Raw genomic sequence first — 19,642 nt, forward strand, 5'->3', positions numbered from 1 at the left:
TCCTGCCTATTTTGCCATATCATCTATACCCTGTTAGGGTAGCACTAGGCAGCACACTGCAGGGGGCACCACAACAATGCTGTTGGGTGGGGGGGTGCGCCAAATTTTAGCGTCACATAGGGTGCTGCTGAAATTCTGCCACTGCCTGTAGCCCTCCTGGGGTGATGGGGAGGAACAACCACTGGAAGTGTGAAGGTCTTCTGCGGTTCCTTCTCCAAGGAGACCCCGTGTCCCAAGAGCCAGGCTGAATCCTGACAGTTGTTGTTGTTTTTCAGTGGCACAGGCCCATCCTTGTGGAACTGCTTCCCACTTGGATGCACATTTGGCTCTCTTATTATATGAGTTTCAAGGGGCCTTAAACATCTTTTTGTTCTGATCTGCTTTTAATTGATGATGCCGGGCTGGAGTTCCCAAAACTCTTGTTGGTTTTTTCCATTGTTATACCGAGAGTCATTCTCTGGCCTAGACTGCACTATCTATGCTGCTGTTTGAATATATACATATATGTGGGTTTTATATATATCACTGTATGATGCCATTCTGAGTTGCTGCTTTTTAGCCCTGAAAGCCAGCAGAAAACTTCAGACTAAATCCCTAAGAGCAGAGCTTCGTCTCAGCTTAAATGCCCCCCACCCTGTGTCCCACTGCATCGTTGGCAGAGATCGATCCAGGATAATTAGCCTGAACCAATTTTCAGCCCCATAAAACTTTGCATGTCAATAAGGACATACCATGGACGTCCGCTGTCCTTAAGCGGCCCGTGAATGTCATGTTCCCTTCCAAGATTACAAATAAGAAGTTCAGCACTGCATTCCACATCCACCGGAAGATTCATATCTCCCTGGCCGCCGCTTTAAAGTGATTACCACAGAGTTGTTATTCCACCATGTGTATATATCATAAGGATGTCTCAAACATCTGTTTACATTTAATGGCTGGGGCCGGGGGAGGGGGGAAGAGGCCCACAGAATTATATATTTTATATTATTCTCTTTCTTCCAAGACCAAACGCAGGAACAGATGGATATAAATGATTTCCAACCCATGATGGAAGTACAGGGTGATATTAATTGGCGGCTGAGATGCCATTTCCACACCACACATGGCTAAGTGCCCAGGACACTTTTACGTGGCCAAATCCAACCCCAGATTGGGCTTTGTGGTTGGTACCCACAAACTGGCACGCAATTTGCCGACAAACTGCAAGAGAGGTAAGATTGTATGACTTTATAAACTGGGTCCTCGAACAAGGGAGGATTGTGTCCCAAATTTCTTGCCTTTGCTGCAGAATCACTAGCCATGGTTCTGAAACTTAGCCACTGGCCTCTGGACTACCACCTTCGGTATTTTTGGGTGTCCCTTGGCTTCAGGTCAACTCCAACTCACAGCTTTGCCTTCCGCCTGGGCTCTCACCTCATCAGAGCAACAGAATCTGATGTGGATCAGAACCTTTGGCTGCTCAGTCTTCTCTCCCCCCCTCTCTCTTACTCTGTGTGTGTGTGTGTGTGGTGTATAGCTCCTTGCTACTATATTTTCCTGCTGATGTTGCTTGGTGCATTTGTTGTTTTTTCTTAATTATTACTTAAATGCTAGAAAAGTTTCAAGAGGGTTTTTTAATAATAATAATAATAATAATAATAATAATAATAATAATAATCACGATTTTCTGTGGAAATGTGGAGAACTGAATTTAAGATTGGGACAATGAGAAACAGAGACACTCAAACTGACAGATTTTCCCTCCCGCCCTTGGAACCCTTTCTAAAAGTCTTGTCTCTTGGGCATCTGTTGATTCAATGCCAGGCAACTTTTCCACAGGTGCAGATCCTCCTCTAACTATTTATGAAATGTCTATCATGTCTTCCCTTGGGTGCATGTGCAGGCAGGCAGCTACAGGTGTCTATGGACTGAGGCACTGTTCCAACACTGGTATTACTGGAAGTGGAACTGAACATGGCACCTCTGGTTCGCGTGCATGAGCGCGCATGCACACACACACACACCAAAAACCATGCACAAAGAAGCATCCTCAGAAGAATGCAACAGTTCTGTCTTCCAAAGTCACACTGGGTTGCCAAGGAAAGGGCAAGTGCCACCATCCATTTATTGCAAGTCCCAAAATAATTGAGTAAGATTTAGTGATTTGAGAAAAAGCAAACAAAGAAGGACGATTTTTTTAAAAACAGCATTTTGCCCATCAACCTCACAAACGACACTGATGAAGCAGAAGATTGACAGATTCTAAAGATTTCAGCTAAGTAAACAAGATTTTCATTTTTAACCATCTAATCTCACTGATCCATGGATTAAATGTTGCAGGCCTTTTTAATCTATATACTATATAGTATATATAGTATATACTATATGTGTGGGGGTCAAATGCCAGTTGTCTCTCTGGCATTCTAACCTCGCCATGCACATTAATTCCACCTTTCACAATTATTTCTGCCACTGAAAGCTTCCGGAGCGAGCTGGATAATAAACACAAACAACGATGAAACAAACAGTGAGTACTATTTGGAAACAATTCAACCACTGTCTTGGTGCCAATATGGGGCCTTTGTGTTGCTTTGGTTTCACCCAAGGATGGGAGACTGTGACAAACATGTCGTGTGCTGGCTCTCTCTCCCCCTCTCCAGGGAAGTGGCTTCACTCAAGACACTTTTAAAATGTTGGCTGCTTTCTCAAAGAATAATTTTGCCTCTCCAAGTTGTAAATAACATCCAGGGCCATAAACAGCCAGCCAGGGACATGGCGCATCTCACATAAGCAAGGGGAACACTTGAGCCTCCATCGGTGGCATAGCCAAAACCTCTCCCTTCTCCCAGGAGTGTTGCGGTCACTTGTGAATGTGATGCAGCTGTGGGCTATTAATGCAAGCAGGGATGGACCAGAGACTGGGATTCCAAGGGCTGAGAAAGCATCGCAAGCATGTCAGAAATTCAGGATCTCTTAGAGGGGGAAGGGGAGGTTTTTTCTTCTTACACATGTTCAGTGTGTGAGGATAGAGAGCAGCTGGGAAATGAATGGAGCTCTGAGAAGTCACGAGTCCATCCTCAAGGGGGAAGCCATGAAACATTACAGGCTTGTAGTGAAAAATGATGGTATGCCTGCAACAGATGTTTCTCTCTCTCGGTAGGGCACATTGCAATGAATTTATAAGTTGCTGCCACACTGCTCTTCCTTCAAAACCGCATCCAGCAGCTTCCCATCCCATCAAGGCATAGATCAGATTCCAAGCCATTCAGAAAATGGTGCAGAATCAGAAGCTCGTGTGATCTGCTCCAGCTTGCATGACTTGTTGCACATGAACAATTTTTAATTGCATGTGTGGATCCAGCAAAAATCATTCAGGCTTATGGAAAATGCATCCCTCTCTCATGATATACTAGAAGTGGTGGACATGCAATGAAGCTGAATGTTGGAAAGTTTGGGACAGATAAAAGGAAGTACTTCATGCGGAGCATCGTTAAACTATGAAACTGGATCCCATAGGAGGCAGTGATGGCCACCAACTCAGACGGCTTTAAAAGAGGATTAGATAAATTCCTGGATGGCATTGCTATCAATAGCTACTAGCTACCACAGCTATGTTCTCTGCCCTCTACTATTGGAAGCATCAATGCTTCTGAATATCAGTTGCTGAAAACCGCAGGAGAGGAGAGCACTCTTGTGTTCAGGTCCTGCTTGCAGGTTTCCTATAGGCACCTGGCTGGCCACTGTGAGAACAGGATGCTGGACTAGATGGGCCATTGGTTTTTATGCTTTTATAGGATGGTCCTGCTAATGCTTCCTCTAGGTGTCATCTTTGGGGTTCCCTCCAAACCTGAAATTGTATATCTGTAAGATGGGATTTCTGTAAAGTAATAGAAACTGCTAAAGTAGGTCAAAGCAGTCACTTTGTTAAGTTAATAGACCTAGCCAAGTTTGCTAAATGTTGGCTTTGTTATTTTAAGCTTGGGCAAAAGTGTTGAGTAGGAACTAAATAGCTGGGGAGATTTCTAGAAGGTAAGTCGCAGAGGAGAAGTCCTCTCCTCTCCTCCGGCTGCAAAAGTCAGTGACTGTAAGAAAAAAGTGGAACTGACCACACAGTTTTGTCAGTGGGGGCTAGAAAGCACAATGAGGGTTGGATTTTGTTCTCTGTGAGAAAACAAAGCTATGCCTAATTGACTGGGGGAAAGCCAAGATCTGCTGGGGAGTGTTAATACTATGAACCTTCTCTCTTACGTTCTGCCTGTATATAAGAGCAAATAAAACCACACATCATAAAGACAAGCTTCTAGAGACCTTCCTTCCAACAAAAGCAAAGCCAAGGTATGCACCAAGCCCCCTTTGTTCCCTAACTGCTGGGAGAATGAGGTGCATGTAACATTTGCACACAATCCTGTGGAAATAATGTTTTCCCTTCAGCTTAATAACAGCATCGCTGACAACTCTCCTTCCGCTTAGGTATAACGGCATTCAGGCACCAAGATTAGATCAACTGAGAAAAACTAAAAGCCAGGTTGTTTTACACAATTCTTTTAAAACGAACAAGATTTTACTCATCCAAGGGCAAGAGGGAAAGCAGAAAATTGAAAGCTTTTAGAGGTTTCACCTCGGTATACATAATTATGTGAGAGTAAGGTAGAGTACATTCCCTTCCGTATAGCACAGGTAAGAGAGAGAGAAATGTGGCTTACTTTTCCTCATAATGAGGGCATGCCTAGTTCAGGATTCTTGAAGAAGTGGTTTTGTTGAGGAGGAATCATCCTTGCTGCTTCCAGAACCAACCTTAAATAGAAAACATAAAACAAAATACATGTATAGAGGGACTTCTGTGTGAATACGATTTTTAAAAAGCATTAAACATGGGGGAGGGGATATCTGAATAGCTACCAATATTTATCTTCAAAATGAATGTTACACCCCGCTCTCCAAAATCAGAAAATTATATCCATCACTGAGCTGTAAGATGGAATTTATTGCTGGAATTGGTTTCGGGAATCTATATTTTCAGAAAAATATAACTCATGTATTATATTTCTGAAAATTTTGAGTACGAAGGGGAAAGCATTAGATGATATTCTGAAATGCTTATTATTATGCTGTGATTGTATTATTATAAAGTGATGATAAACCCACACACCAAAGCAAAGAAAGGATAAAGAGATTTCCCCATTATAAAGAAACCACCACAGTTCAAAATGTACTGGGACCAAACTGCACCTCTCTGTTGCAGAACTTCTCCCCTCATTTGCTGAAATCCCTTAGCTTTGTACTTATAGTACAATCTGCTGCCCCACAAACAAAACCCAGAAGCAGTTTCTAGTATCTAGTATCTATTCCAGTAATACAATAATAATACATACTAAGACATATAATATCACAGGAACATAATCCTGGGGGGAAACTAAACATCAACAACGAACGGTTCATTTAACCCACATAAACGTTTAAGTACCTAAGCATACAGCTTACCAACAGACCAAGTCAAAGTATCCATTAAACAACTCCCTTCTGAAGGCTTCAAGGGCTGGAGGGTAGAGCACCACAGGTGAAGCCAACCACACCTTGATGGCAAAATCGCTCAGGCTTTTAAAGTGTGAATTTTATGCTTTTCCTGTGAGCTTTATACAGTATACTTAAATTTCCTGGTCACTTCTTATATTGGGATTTCAGGGAAGGGCACAATAAGAAGCATATATTAAACACAATTAATATTTTATATATGCTGTTTACTGCTTAGCTACTACTTTTATTGTTTCAGAGAGTTTTTTTAAAGGAAAAATGCTGTTTTATTAATTTGTTTGTCTTATTTAATAAAATGTATACAGTTTGATTAACAACAACAGCAGCAGCAGCAACACCTCAAAGCGGGTTACAGGTGTAGGTGCAGGTGCAGATAACACCAAGGTTGCATGTTTGATCCCCATATGGGACAGTTAGCTGCATATTTCTGCCTTGCAGAGGTTTGGACTAGATGATCCTCAGGGTCACTTCCAGCTCTATGATTCTATATATTTGTTCTAAACTGCTTTTAAAATTCTTGGGATTATATATCTGGAAGTGTTTGGTTTTTTGTCCTCCCCAAGAGAAATAGAGACATGAAATAATGAAGAGCAGGCAGTCTTCAGCAGGTTCATTTGAAACAACTGAGCAACAGAAGACTCTGCCATGCAAAAGTGGATAATTAAACATCCACATCTGATTCCAAGTGGTTTGACCCTGCTCTTTTGCTATTTGTATCTAGATTTATTCTTTTTATTTTAAATGATTCATTTCTTTCTGTTCCCAAGTATTTTTTCCAGAGGCTCTGAGATTGCAATCATGGTGCTATTAGCTAATGAATCCCAAACCCAAATAATGAGCAAGTCAGGGTGTGGGTCCACTTACAAACAATGGGGGAAACTCCACTGCTACAATACTAAATGCTTGAATTTAAGAAATGAGTAAAACCTAACTTAAACTTCAGCCCCCCCCCCCCCCGACCGCAATCTTGGCACTGCACCAAGGCAGGGACACTCCCTTTCCATTGATTTTGCTCTGGTATAAATAGCTCATCAGCAAAGAAAAGAGTGAGTTTAAAGTATCAAATGTTCAAATTGTGCTCATCAACAAAGAGGATGCTCTCTTCCCTCTTGAAAGGAGGGAAGGCTGAGCTTGGACTGAATGAAGAGCCTAATGACACCTTAGCTGGTTCCTCCATCAGGGTTGGCTATTCACCAATACTGCTTCATCAGCAACAAAGGAACTCTGATCACAAAAAGGCCAGGATTCAATCACATGTACTGAATCCCGCCTGGTTTTCATCTTATTTTTCCTTTTATTGCACAGACTCCATTAGAGTGAGTCTTTCCGATAATCAACATGGCAGCCATCTCCTTTTGAGAACAAGACGTTAAATAGGCCGAGCATTAGCTCCACAATATAATCATTTTACCTGCTTCCTATGCCGATTCAGCTTTCACTCAACACTTACTGGATTTGAGAATATCAAGCTAATGTCACAGAATAATTTGTTTGCAGAGTACAATTGCATAGGGCAAGAAGCACTGAATGCCTGCTCAGTGTTTGCTCTGAGCGGGTGTGGGGCAGGGTGAGGGCCAGAAAGGCTGCCTGTGGCTATCCAGGACGTTTCCTTGTATACAAAGTGCAATAAAAAGAATAATTGAATATATCTACATGTATATTCTAGCTTTCCTCCAAAGAGCTCAAGGACATAGCTCAAGGTGGTGCACATAGTTCCCATCCCCACAACAAACCTGTGAGGTGGATAAGAGGCAGTGACTGGCCCAAGGTCGCCAGTGAGCTTCATGGCTGTGGGGATTAAACCCTGGTCCCCCAGGTCCTAGTCCAGCGCGCAAACCACTACACCACACTCGGTCTCTGACTAATGGCTGTATGATGTTTTTATCTTATCTATCCTACTGTCTCCAAAGCATAAAAAAAACAAATGCATCAAAATAAAACCGCATATCAAAATGGTCATTGATAGGTAGCATTTTGAGCTACAAAAACATGAGGTGCCGATGCTCAAATACTGATAAAAGTGTCATGGCTGCCAGCACAAAATGGCTGCCCCAGGCAGCTAAAGAAAAAGAAGAAAAAAGAGGTGCCACTGAGTGAGGCCTGTCACAATCAAAGCCACATTTCCTGAGGCTGGAAAGCTTTTACAGCAAAAGTGGTGACTTGGTTGAGAATATCTTTATCTTTATCTATATTTATCTATGTACAGAGAGAGTGAGAGAGAGAGAGGTCACATTCACATCACACATTTTAAGCACTGTGGAACCATTTTAAATAGCTATGGCTTCCCCCTGTAGTTGGTTAAGGGGGTCAAGCACTGTTAGGATAAGGCTGCAATACGTTCAGATTTTCCCGGACATTACCAGGATTTTGAAGGCAGAATTGACGTTTGGGGGCGGGGTTCCAAAAGGTGCCGCTTTGTCCTGGATCTTAGGCAAGTCAGTCATGTTTTTTGGCCTAACAACCTGGGGTTGTCTAAAAAAAGCTCATCAATTTCGGAGTGTCCTGGTTTTTACTTTTTGAAATATGGCAACCCTATGTTAGGAGGCCCTTATTCCCCTCACAGACTGGCAATTCTCAGAGGGGTTTAACAATGAATAGTAGTAATAGTGTAAAAGGTGTATTGAAATATTTAATAATGGCAATTAAAAATGAGAATGACATACACTTCAACATTTTGTGAGGAAAATTCAGGGCTTCTCCCCCACAACCATCCCGCAACTCTCCCCCCCTTCCCCCTCCTTATCCCTGCTGTCTTTGGCTTCCTGCTCACGAGGCGATGTGTCTCCAGACAACGTGAGCCTAAGTGGCCCTGGGAAGGCCGTGCCAGGCCTGACAGCCTCCAGAGGCAATATAAGGCCTAGCGCAGCCCCCCAAAGTCCATGCCAGGTCTAGCCTAGCAGCCACCGGATATAAAACAAAACCTGGAGCAGCCCCAGGACCCACAACACTATCTTTCCCCTGCACCAACTGCACTTCCAATGGCAGGAGGGGATCATGGGAAGATCCCAGAGGTAGACCACAATGATTAGTACAGGAGGAGATCAGCTGATCCCAGGCCACTTAAGGGTTATTAAAGGTGCTCCCTCTGGCTGCTGCCTGGTTTGGTGGCCTTCTCAGTGGTGACTCCCTGTTTGTGAAATGCACTCACTGGTTGGGTGTGTCTGTCTTGCTCGATATTGACTTCCAGGAGACATTTTAAAAGATTTGATAGTTGAAGGACACTGGACATTAGCAACCATGAGGGAATGGGATTGCCTTTAAATCTTTTAGATGTTCTAAACTGTTTTGAGATGGTTTTCAAATGTTGTGCGATTAAAAAACACACCTTTAATTGTATTATTTTAACCTTTTGATGTTTACCACTCTGGGCTCTATTGGGAGGAAGGGTGGGAGAGAAATTTAGGAACGAAATAAATAAACTCAAAACTTTGGAATAAGTCTGCCCCAAACTGGAAGCTAATGCAGATGATATGGATACCAGTGCTACTTATTCCAAAGAGGAGAGGAAGACCACAACTCACTGGATGGAGCACCTGCTTTGCAGGCAGAACGTCCCTGGCATTTCCAGTTCAAAAAGGTTCAAAGTGCAGGAGAGTCCTAGAGAATCACTGCCAGTCAGAGAGGGAAATGCTAGTCTAGATTGATCAATGACTTGGTTGGGGAAGGCTGTAGCTCAGTGGTAGAACATCTGCTCTGCATGCAAAAGGTCCCAAGTTCCAACCCTGGTATCTCTAGGTGGAGCTGGAAAACCTCCCTAGCCTGAAGTCCTGAATACCTGCTGCCAGTCAGTGTAGACAACACTGAGCTAAGTGAGCCAATGGTCTGACTTGGTATAAGGCATCGTCCTAAATTCTAATCTGCCAGCTCCAGCTAACATCCTGGCAGCCACATTCTGGGCCAACAGATGCTCTCAAAATGTATTCAAAGGCAGAGAGTCTCATGCGGGCAATTCATGGGTGAAGGGCTGTGAGTCACATCTTTGCAACCCAATGATGAGTGAAGAAACTGAAAGAGCAGTTCATAAAAGAATGCTGCAATAATAGCTGCTTAATTTTAAGTGGGCTGTTGTCTTTTTTGAGAAGTGTAAGAAGAAAAACCATTACTCAGAAGGACACCAGAAGGGGGACCAAAGGAGTGCACTGTTAACATGTGGCAGCCATAAACGGTAAGAGCATTACCAAATCCACCTGCCAGGATCAGGAAGTGATAAAGAGAGCCCCCTTGGAGAGGAGAGAAAATATTTGCAGACACCTTTAGTGTCGTTCGGATAAGAAGACCCTCCTGGAAGAGCACAGTGGAAAAACAGTAGATCTTTCACTCACAAAACAAAAATAGAGGGTTTACCCCTCGCTGTAGGCAAAGCACGAGAACTGGCTACCCATGGAGACTTCACAGCTGCAAGGCTGACATTTGAACAGGGTTTTAAAGGAAAGCGTAAGAGCAGAGCATTTAAACAAAACCTTGAGGTTAAACCATTTAGATGCAGTTGTTCGGATTTCAACAGCAGCTTGTGTGAGGACCATTTCATAGGAACACTGGAAGCTGCTTCAAGCTGAGACATTTTATTGCTCTATACTGCATAGGCTCAGTATCATCTACACTGACTGGCAGTGGGTTTCAGGCGAGAGGAAGGTGTCTTTCCCAGTCCTGTCTGAAGATGCTGAAGTCTGAACCTGGAATCTTTTGTCTGCAAAAAGGATGCTCTAACATTCAGCTATGTCTCCCCCCTCCAAAAACACACCACTATTGAGGTTCCAGAGGGAGTGAACAAGTAGAGAGGGATATACAGAACTGCACTTTTCGATTGAGCAGTAGACAATAGATAATGCAGTGAAAAGTTGAAAGAGCTGGTCACAAAACTCTCTGAATTTTAAAACGGATATTTTGCATCCAGGCACCTGTCCAGACACGTCTCCCTGGCTGGATAAGGTCTGTAGTCACCCTGTTCAAAGGCCATCTGGATTCCCCAAAAGAGGCTTGTGAAACTAAATTGGACACATCTGTAGACACACACAAAATTAAGCCACATGCTGGTGAGAGGCAACCTTTGACATCATTTGTCACTTTGCATTTCTTTCTACATATTGGTTTGCACCGAGGGGTTCTCTTCTCCTCCTCCTCCCCACACAGTAAGTTACTGTAAGTACCTTTTAACTGCAGAACAAAGCCTTCCTGCCAAAACAGCCCCCTGGAAAAAGGCACTTTCCTGGGATATTTTTCGCTTTCCAAGAACTGAATAATGTCAGAAACAAGAAGCTATAAACTTTCATCTAGCCTCTCCCTCAACTGTGCTTCTTAGAAAAAAAATGGGGGGGGGGAGTTAAGTCAAATGGGAAAATCTTTGACAAAAACTGCTGGTAGCTGTAACATTTGCCACGTGAGATGGGGGGAGGGATTGGTGATGTGATTGGCTGGAGTCACCTAGGTGAAGATTCATTCTCAATCACCTTTGCCATCACGAATGTCCTCACCTAGCCAAATCTGATGAGCTACATCACAGCATGACATTCTCACATTCGCTAAGTGATCTCTGATTGGCTAGGGACGCTCTAGGAAGGAGAAAGTTTAATAGACACACACATACCCCAAATTGTTCAAGAACAGAAGAAGAAAGGTGGAAATAAAGCAACAGCAAAAAGGTATTAAAGAGGTTCATAGCTCTCCCAAAGCTATAGTGTCGAGACAAAACTGCCCAATGAAACTGATCAGTTGCAGCCTTAAAATGCTGAAGTCGACAGCCCATTTCCAGTGTTACATCTCTTAAAAGGAGCATCTCCTATATGTGACAGGCTCATCAAAAAATGTTGATTGTTTTGGACTGTGGTCTTTGCAAAAATTACTAAAATGACTGGACAGCAACTATTGTAATCTCCAGATTAAGCGTTTTTCAAAGCAACAACAGGGTTTGCCATTTCAAACCTCTACTTGGTTATATTCTTGCAGCTGCCCAGCTAGTTTGTTGCTCAATATTGGAAGGACCTAAATGGCACTAAAATAGCTAATTGGTATACGATGACTTGATGAGTTGCTTTGATGGAGGAATTAACAAATAACCTACGTTTGGCTAAAGGAACAAAATATGAAGAGTCAAATTAGCATATTGGTGTTCTTTTGAGGTTTGTGCAACCAAAAGTGAAACAGAGACATATTCCAGCGCAAAAAAAGCTTTCTGGCTGCTATGAACATGGTAGTCTTTAATTGTTATACATTCTGATGGGATGTACTGACAAGATTAATGGTTTTGGTGGTTTTTTGTTTTTGTTTTACTTCAGACTCTCCTTGTATCCCTCTACAAGATGAGGAGGGGATTGTTTTGTACTATTAAAATTGCGATATTAAAAAGATATATTTAAAACACACATGCGGAGTGCAGCTCCTAACAGCAAGTACACTCACAGCATATTGAGAATAACAATTCTGCCTTTGGAGATGAAACAAAAGAATTGGAATCTGCGAAAAGTCTTGCTTTCCCAGCACAATGTTTGGGGGGGTGTTTCTTTTCCTTTTTTTTCAGACAGTTGCGAAGGAAGCAGCTGTGATGACACCCCTCCAGAGCGGGTCTTTCAGAATGCTGGAGCGGGTGATGGAAAGCGAGCGGCGCTAATCCCGGGATCCACACCACATATGCATTATTTTTCCAAGACGAAAAGCCAATTTCACAGGGCCGTAAATCAGCGGCCATAAAAATTAGCACTTTTGAGCACACAGAGCTGCTGCCAGGTACAAGATCTCAACTCTTTGAATACACAGACCACAAACTGAAGGAATGCAGTGTGTGAAAAACCCACACATTTGAAGGAGGAGGAGGAGGAGGAGGAGGAGGAGGAGGAGAAGAAACAGCGGGGAGAGGGATGCAAAGTGCACCACCCAGGGAGGACAACTGTGAAGACGGCACTACGAGAAAAAAGGCGAGAGCAGGAGCATTCCCATCCAATGCTGGTGCCAGTGTGTGCCCAAGAAGGCCCTGTTCACTGATACGGACATCCTCATCATTCTTATTCTTATCATTTCATTTATGAATCACTTCTCATGAGGCAGTGTTATATTGGCCATGATGACTGGGGGTCTTAGGAGCCAACAGCATCTGGGGGGCTGCAGGTCCCCTACCCTGGTCTACAGACCAGTCACGATCACTGTCCAAGGCATTTGGGTAGCTGCCCTTCTCAGTAGGCAAGTTGTGGAATGAGGGGATTGGATGTGATGCATGGAATCCAGCCTCAGGCCCTGTCTGCACTATACATTAAAAGCAGTATCATGCCACTTTAAACACTTGCAAATTAACTGTCATGGCTTCTCCCAAAGAATCCTGGGAACTGGAGTTCATTAAGAGCACTGAGAGTTGTTAGAAGACCCCACACCTCCCCCCAGCTGCAGTTCCCAGAGTGGTTTAACGATCAGTCTCCCTTCCCAGGGAACTCTGGGAACTGTAGCTCTGGGAACGGAATACGGGGTCTCTTGACAACTCCCAGCACCTTAACAAACTACAGTTCCTGGGATTCTTTGGGAGAAGCCATGACTGTTAAATTGCCATCGTACTGCTTTAAATGTGTAGTCCAAATGGGGCCTTGGTATGTTTAAAATAGGCCCAGTGAAATCAGTGTAGCGCTAAGAATAATAGCTCAGTTGGTTAGAGCATGGTGCTGATAATGGCAAGGTTGCAGGTTCAATCACCGTATGGAGCAGCTGCATATTTCTGCATTGCAGGGGGTTGGAATAGATGACCCTCAAGGACCCTTCCAACTCTACTGTTCTATGATTCCACTAGGATCCAACCCACTGGTTTGTTCAGAATAAACCCACTGAATTTCATGGAGGCAACTAGTCTTAAGTCCATTTATTTCAGTGGGTTTACTCTGAGTAAGGTTCAGTTAGCTCCAGCCCTTTGTGTTTACTTTAACTCTGGACAGCAGAATATCTCCTTATTTAAGTGTTATTTGGAGCTCTTTATTTTTGGCTCCTGCTCTGACACACGACCGATTATGTAATAACATACCAAAGAATAAAAGATTTATATTTATTAATACTCATCACCTGTTTTTGTTTAGATGCACTTATGCAATGAAACTCTCCTTTTCCACCCTCCGCTCAAACACAAAAGAGTTACGGCAAGGATTACTGGCTTGCAGTTCCACCTCTGCATCTTGGATGCCTACAAGAAGACATCCTGTAGAGGCAAAATTACCCAGCAAGGGCTCCAGAACCTCCACGCCTCCTGATGTTTGAAATGGCAGCCCGCGGGCCAAGTGAGCTTAATGGCACATCAAGGCTGAAACAGGCACTCCAAGCCAAACCTTTGGCAAATCCAAAAGGCATTCACAGCCAAAGCAGCCAAGCCAATTTGTCCACTGGGAAATCGGAGGACATTCTTGGACGAGCAACTTGAGGGACAAAGCCCTGGCAGCGGAAAGAGCTGGGCAACAATATTCTGTTTCTTGGCATAGGTCTGGGCTCGCGCTTGTGGGAAAGGAAGCAGGGAGGACTGGCGGCCTGGTCACAATAAGAGATTGGCTTCCGTTGCCTAAAAGATAAGGAGGAAGCTGGAAGGAACTAGAACTTTCCATGTGAAAAGGCAACAAGCTCAACATACTGTGGCTGCCCGTCCTAACCCACCATCCAGAGCAGAACGTTCCGGGAGGTTACAGAAGTGCCAAATAAAGCAGTCACTTAAAACAGCTGTATCAACAACAGGATAGGAAAAGGCTGTGGCTCAGGAGTAGAGCACATGCCTGGCATGCAGAAGGTCCCAGGTTCAAACCCCGGCATCTCCAGGTGGGGCTCTGAGAGACGCTTGCATGAAACCCTAGAGAGCTGCTGCCAGTCAGTGTCAACAATAATCAGCTAGTGGGACCAAGTGTCTGACTCAGTAGAAGGCCGCTTCCAATGGTCCTGTTTTAGGGAGTAATTACTGAATCATGCCACTGTGACCCTTTCCTAAAGTAGCTTGGAAGTGTGGAGTCCAATATATTTGCCTCTGTGCTTACAACAGGCTGGTCCAATGACAGTTTCACCACAAGCAGAGTTTTTTACAAGCGCAACATCAACAAAAAACACAGTGGTCGTGCAAATATGACCTTTGTCATTAAAAACAAAAATCAAACCATAATTGCCAGGACTCTTGCTATTTTTCTAGAAAAACTGGTGTTGAAACTCTCCATGAAATCACACTTGTAATGGCAATGACCAGAGAGGTGCGGGAACTGAATTCCGTTGAGTTCCAGCTGTAAAAAACACACCGGCTAGGACTCAATGGGCAATATTCTGATGCCTCACGTATCAGAATTCAGGAGGCTTTGGGCTCCTGTGGGAAGAGTCAGTGTAGAGCAGGCCAGCCCATCAGGACAAAAGGGGCATTGCCCCGCCAACCTCAGCAGGACCTCAGCCAGCCCGTCTGCCTTCTTACAATCAGTCCAGGGGGCAGCCCTGCCTGTCAGTTACCTCCTCCTTACTCTCAGAATTGCCCTTGTGGAACTCAGCAGGGAGAAGGCAAATGGGGCCTAAGCTAGAATGTGTTGGTTCTGCCTGTCCTGGCCTCACCTACTGTTAGCCTCCCTGCTTTCCACCCTACCAGTCCCAATGGGCACCAGACAACACTGAGTTAGGACGTTAGAGTCAGGCCAAACAGACCCAGGCCAAACAGACCACACTCAGCCCTGAAGTTCACTGGGTGATTTTGGGCCAGCCCATTTCTCCCCAGCTCATTTTCCTCACAGGAGCTGTTGTGGGGATAAAATGGAACAGGGGTGAGGGGGGCTGTACTAGTTCTGAGGTCCTTGGGGAAAGCTTGGGATTAAAATGTTAATTAACAAAACAACAACAACAAAGCGCTCAAGAGGCTTGCCCCCTGCCAGGATCTCTCAATAGTTGGGTCTATGGTTGGCTCTATGATTCCCCCGTAAGTTTCCCACTTGCAGACCCTTCCTTATACTCCATTCATTTATGGACCAAGGAAAAGGGTCTGCAGTCAGGAAAACATTTGCAGGGTAAGTGGGTGAGCAGACAACGCTCTTCCCCCTATGCACCCAGAGATGTGGTGCAGCAGCAAGGGCCATTCCTATCTCAGAGAGCCATCTAGCTGGAGCCCTCCCTCGTCCCCACTACCCATGAAGTCTGGTCTGAAAGAAATCCTTATGTTTCATTGTGTGCCTCTATGCGCCCATCTGCTAAACCTTGCAGGTGACCTGACAGCCTCATTTTACCAGATTCAGAAAACAGGCAGGACGAGCAGCAAGCCTGCTTTGGGGAGGGAGGCACTGGCTCAGTGCCGTGTCTATGGTCTTCATATCCAGCCAAGAGCACTCGCTGTGAAGACTCACTCACCATCCTCAGTGATTTAAATAGCAATGAAATGTATATTTTCTGAGAACTGGGACAAAACACTTCCCCAGCAGGGAGGAGGGGATCCCATAAAACCTGCTACCTGTGTGCTGTCTGCTTTGCGCTTTTCGGCATATATGGAGACATCCAAACGCCACAAGGCAGGCTGGCCGTCAAGGGTGATGGGGAGAGCAGATGGGGAGATGGAAAGCACAATTTTATTTTATAAAAAAAAAACAATGCTCTCCAGGCTTGGCTTGCACCAATGCAAGGATCTGTCAAGCCACTGCTAAGGAGCCAGAGGGGAGGTGTGGGTGTTAAAGGGGTATAAAACACAATATCCAGAGAAGCAGGAAAAGGTCAAACCGCCAGTATTGCTGCAGAGTATTTCATTTCAGCTTTCAGGCTATGCAAGCTGATCTTTGGAAAGAAAGCAAGTGAATGCCCATGTGTCAGCTGAGATGTTTCCTGCCACTGTTTACATCTTGGGGGTAGGGAGAAGAGAGAGGGAGAGCGGGGGGGGGGGGTGGAGGGGAGCAAAAGAGGCCCAGTGCTGGCTTAATAGAAGCTACAAATCATAGATGAGCACTGTTTTTAATTGCCAGGAATGTTTTGAGTTTTATCCTACCCAGGCCAATGCAATTAGCAGGTATCTTCCAGGAAGCACAGTGTTGCATTGTGCAATTTAGGTTAATTAAATGAGAGCCCAATTAAAGGTGGCTTAATTAAATGGCAATTAAATAAATTGCAACTAATTACTTTTTAATCCCCCTTCATAGCTGAAAGTGAACAAATCAGTCTAACAAGCTGCAGAATCATTTTTGCCCGAGTTTTGCTTGTTCATTAATGCAACCCTATGAAAATCTTTTGGCGAATCCTTCAGATGTACAAGGGCAGAGACCGCCTTTCCACCCCCTCATTTAAAAAAAAAAAAGGGGGGGGGGTTGGTGAAACTGACTTGACACCATTTTCAGCAGAGTTCACTGCAGACCACAATTCCCATCATGCTATGCTGCCCTATTTCAACTTGCAAACTACAATTCTACCAAATATCACAAAATAGTGTGCAAGCTTCAAGCTCTCCAGAACTCTTCACCATCTTCCTAGCTCAGTTTATAATCTAGCCAGATGAAGAATTCTGGAGAACTCAAATGCTTGCTGGTTATTTTGTAACATGGGGTTCGGGATTTTGATTCTGGGCCAGCAAGGCTACCTTAACTTTCTGTGTATATATCATCTCGATGTTTCTTACAAATGGATGAGGATTATCATTCCCATATTGTCCACAATGCTGCACTGAAGCCACTACTTAGGGTGCTCTGCCCCCCCCCTCGCCCATTTGTCCAGTGCAAATAATAGTAGTGTCGGCAGGGGTGGGGGGGGGGCAGATGTAGGCAAGTGACTGTAGGGAATGGCGGCCTCTTAGAAAAGCAGAGGAAAAAACAATTTTGCAAGCAGCTGCTATGGCAGCTCATGGTTCTTTAAAAGAGATATAAGTGATGGCCACTCCCGCTTCCAATATCTTAAGAATCCTGGAAAGAGCAAAGGCCTCATTTGCGAAACTGACCATACTTTTGCAAGAGGCAAAGACTAAGCAACAAGAGACACAAAACCACGCAATGGGGGGATGAATCTTTCTGATCAAAGAATAAAATTAAGCCAGGGAAGATTTCAAATTTTTGACATTGCTCTCATCAGCTTTTCCATCTGTCCTTGAGCACCGAGAGATAGCAAAATACTATTTGGAATAAGAAGAATATTTAAAACACAATATAAATATTGTTGACACTGCCTGCGATATCTCACTCACCAGGGCAAACATGTTTCATTAATCTTCCCATGCCCTTTTATGCAGGATATCTTATCTTGGGATCACTCCTGAGCTCACTCCATAGGACATCACAAAGCTACAGTTACGCCAATAAAATATGGATTAAGCATTATTAATATTTAACTGATGGACCCAAAGCATGTTCCTAGGGGGTTGGATTTCTGCTGGAATTTTGCTCAGTTCAGAACAGAGGCACTCACCCCCACCCCAATTCTACCTGTGGTAGATCCACAAAATGTGGATCTCTGTTTTGTTTTGTTTTTGAATATTTGGAAGAGATGTGACAGGTGGATGCATTTCTGCCAGAATATTTTAATTGTACTTTTATCATTAGATAGCTTTTATATTGTTGTGATCTGCCCCAAGATAACTTATGATGAGGAGTGCTATAGAAATTCTATAAATAAATTGCACACACATGTATATAAAAGCAGATCCTGTACATCAAAGCACTTGCAGAAGTCCAAACATTTTGCTATGAAGAATTGATCTCTGGTTTGTTGGTCAGTGTAACCAATGTATGATTTCTGTGATTCACTACATGCTACCAGGATCCAGAACAAACTTGTCCTAAGTGCTGTATGATGGGTGGATAAATGGATGCAAATGGATTAAAGGGCTGATTGGTGGATGGGTACATACATACACAGAGAGAGACTGATGGATATAAAACTTACTCACAGAAAGTTCAATTTATGCCACAATCTACTCAGTTCCAAATACACATGCATGTCAGAACGCACTCCCCAATCCCACCTGTGCTGCCCAGGGGAGCTTATATCAGTACTTAGAACACATGCATTGCATCCAGAAGTCCAATCTTTGGAATTTCCAGATTAACAAAAAAATGGTTCTCAGGTTCTCAGGTTTGGGGGCCGAGAAAAACCCCCAGCCAGAGGTCCTGTCCTGTCCAGCAGAGCAATTGTATCAAAAATATCAAACTAAGAGCATCAGAAGTTGCTGTAAATGCGAGCCTCCATCATCTTTCTAGCAACCATTCCCAGAAAGTATCCAAACATTTGCATCTGCAATTTCCCCTGGCCTTCATATAATTCATAAAATAAATACAGATGACTTGAAGCAGATGACATTGGGGGTTTCCCCCCAATGAAAGGTTTTCATGAGCTTGTCAAACACAACTGGTCAAATAGTGCAAGCGGGAATTCCCAAAAGACAATTTCATGATGGCTGTTACCTGGAAGGATGGTTCCTTCCAAGATTTTCAAAGGAACCAGAAAAAATAATGCAAGAAACTGAATCTTCTAAGAGGGTGCTGGGGGGGGGGGGTTGGCCAAATTAGCATTCTGAAAGAAAGTATTGAACAAACCCAGGCTTTACAACTGGAAGACAAAATATGTGGATTTCTACATATTTTGGATTCCCCCCCCCCCCTTATTTGGGCAGCAATTAAGTGCATTTGCAATAACACTCACAAAAACGGAGTCTGTTATCTTTGCTGTGTTTTACTTCCCACTTTTATATTGTATTATTTTACTGACAGGAGAGTGTGCAATTCAAACTGTCAAAACATTGCGATAATTATTATAAACTGTTAGGCCACAAATCATCGGCAATCCCCTGTTAAAATAAACATGGGGAAATGATCATATAATCAAGCCCCCACCTGTTTTCAATATCCAACTCCTTTCAGGGGAGTCACCGTTTCTCTCCTTGTTCGGTTTTTGAAAACACAGCCCTCACCGCTCTGTCAGCAACTGGTGCATCAGGGGGCCAAGCCTGGGCCCCTGAGAGATGTCCCTGGGTTCCCCTAGCTGCCAAACTCAGAGGCAAAGCAACAGAGGTATGGAGAAAGTGGTGCTTTTGGCTGGCCGATATTGGAATGGTGCCCATTCCCCGAGATCAATTTCATTGGTACCGGGAAATCTAAAGGGAACTCTTGTTGCAGCAGCCATTAAGCTCAGATCACCATACATTTAATAGCACAAGACTTCTTCCCCACCTCCCGTCTCCAAAAAATGAATCCTT

General features: G+C 43.9%; 1 protein-coding gene across 7 annotated transcripts in view; it reads right to left on the reverse strand.

Annotated features, from left to right (window-relative positions):
- Window positions 1-19,642, reverse strand: part of ZNF469 (zinc finger protein 469) — a 262,917-nt gene that overhangs the window by 225,412 nt on the left and 17,863 nt on the right. For 3 of the 7 annotated variants that reach the window (XM_083456428.1, XM_083456431.1, XM_083456424.1), the window contains exon 2: window positions 4,683-4,773. The gene's annotated coding sequence lies outside the window, so the exon portion shown is untranslated. Of the gene's footprint in view, window positions 1-4,682; window positions 4,774-7,244; window positions 7,263-8,174; window positions 8,233-8,281; window positions 8,756-19,280; window positions 19,300-19,642 lie in introns of those variants that run through there. The other 4 variants (XM_083456430.1, XM_083456427.1, XM_083456426.1 and 1 more) reach the window with 4 other exon arrangements.

The sequence above is a fragment of the Podarcis tiliguerta genome, assembly GCF_965153285.1.
Source record: "Podarcis tiliguerta genome assembly, chromosome: 8".
Classification (NCBI taxonomy): Eukaryota; Metazoa; Chordata; class Lepidosauria; order Squamata; family Lacertidae; genus Podarcis; species Podarcis tiliguerta.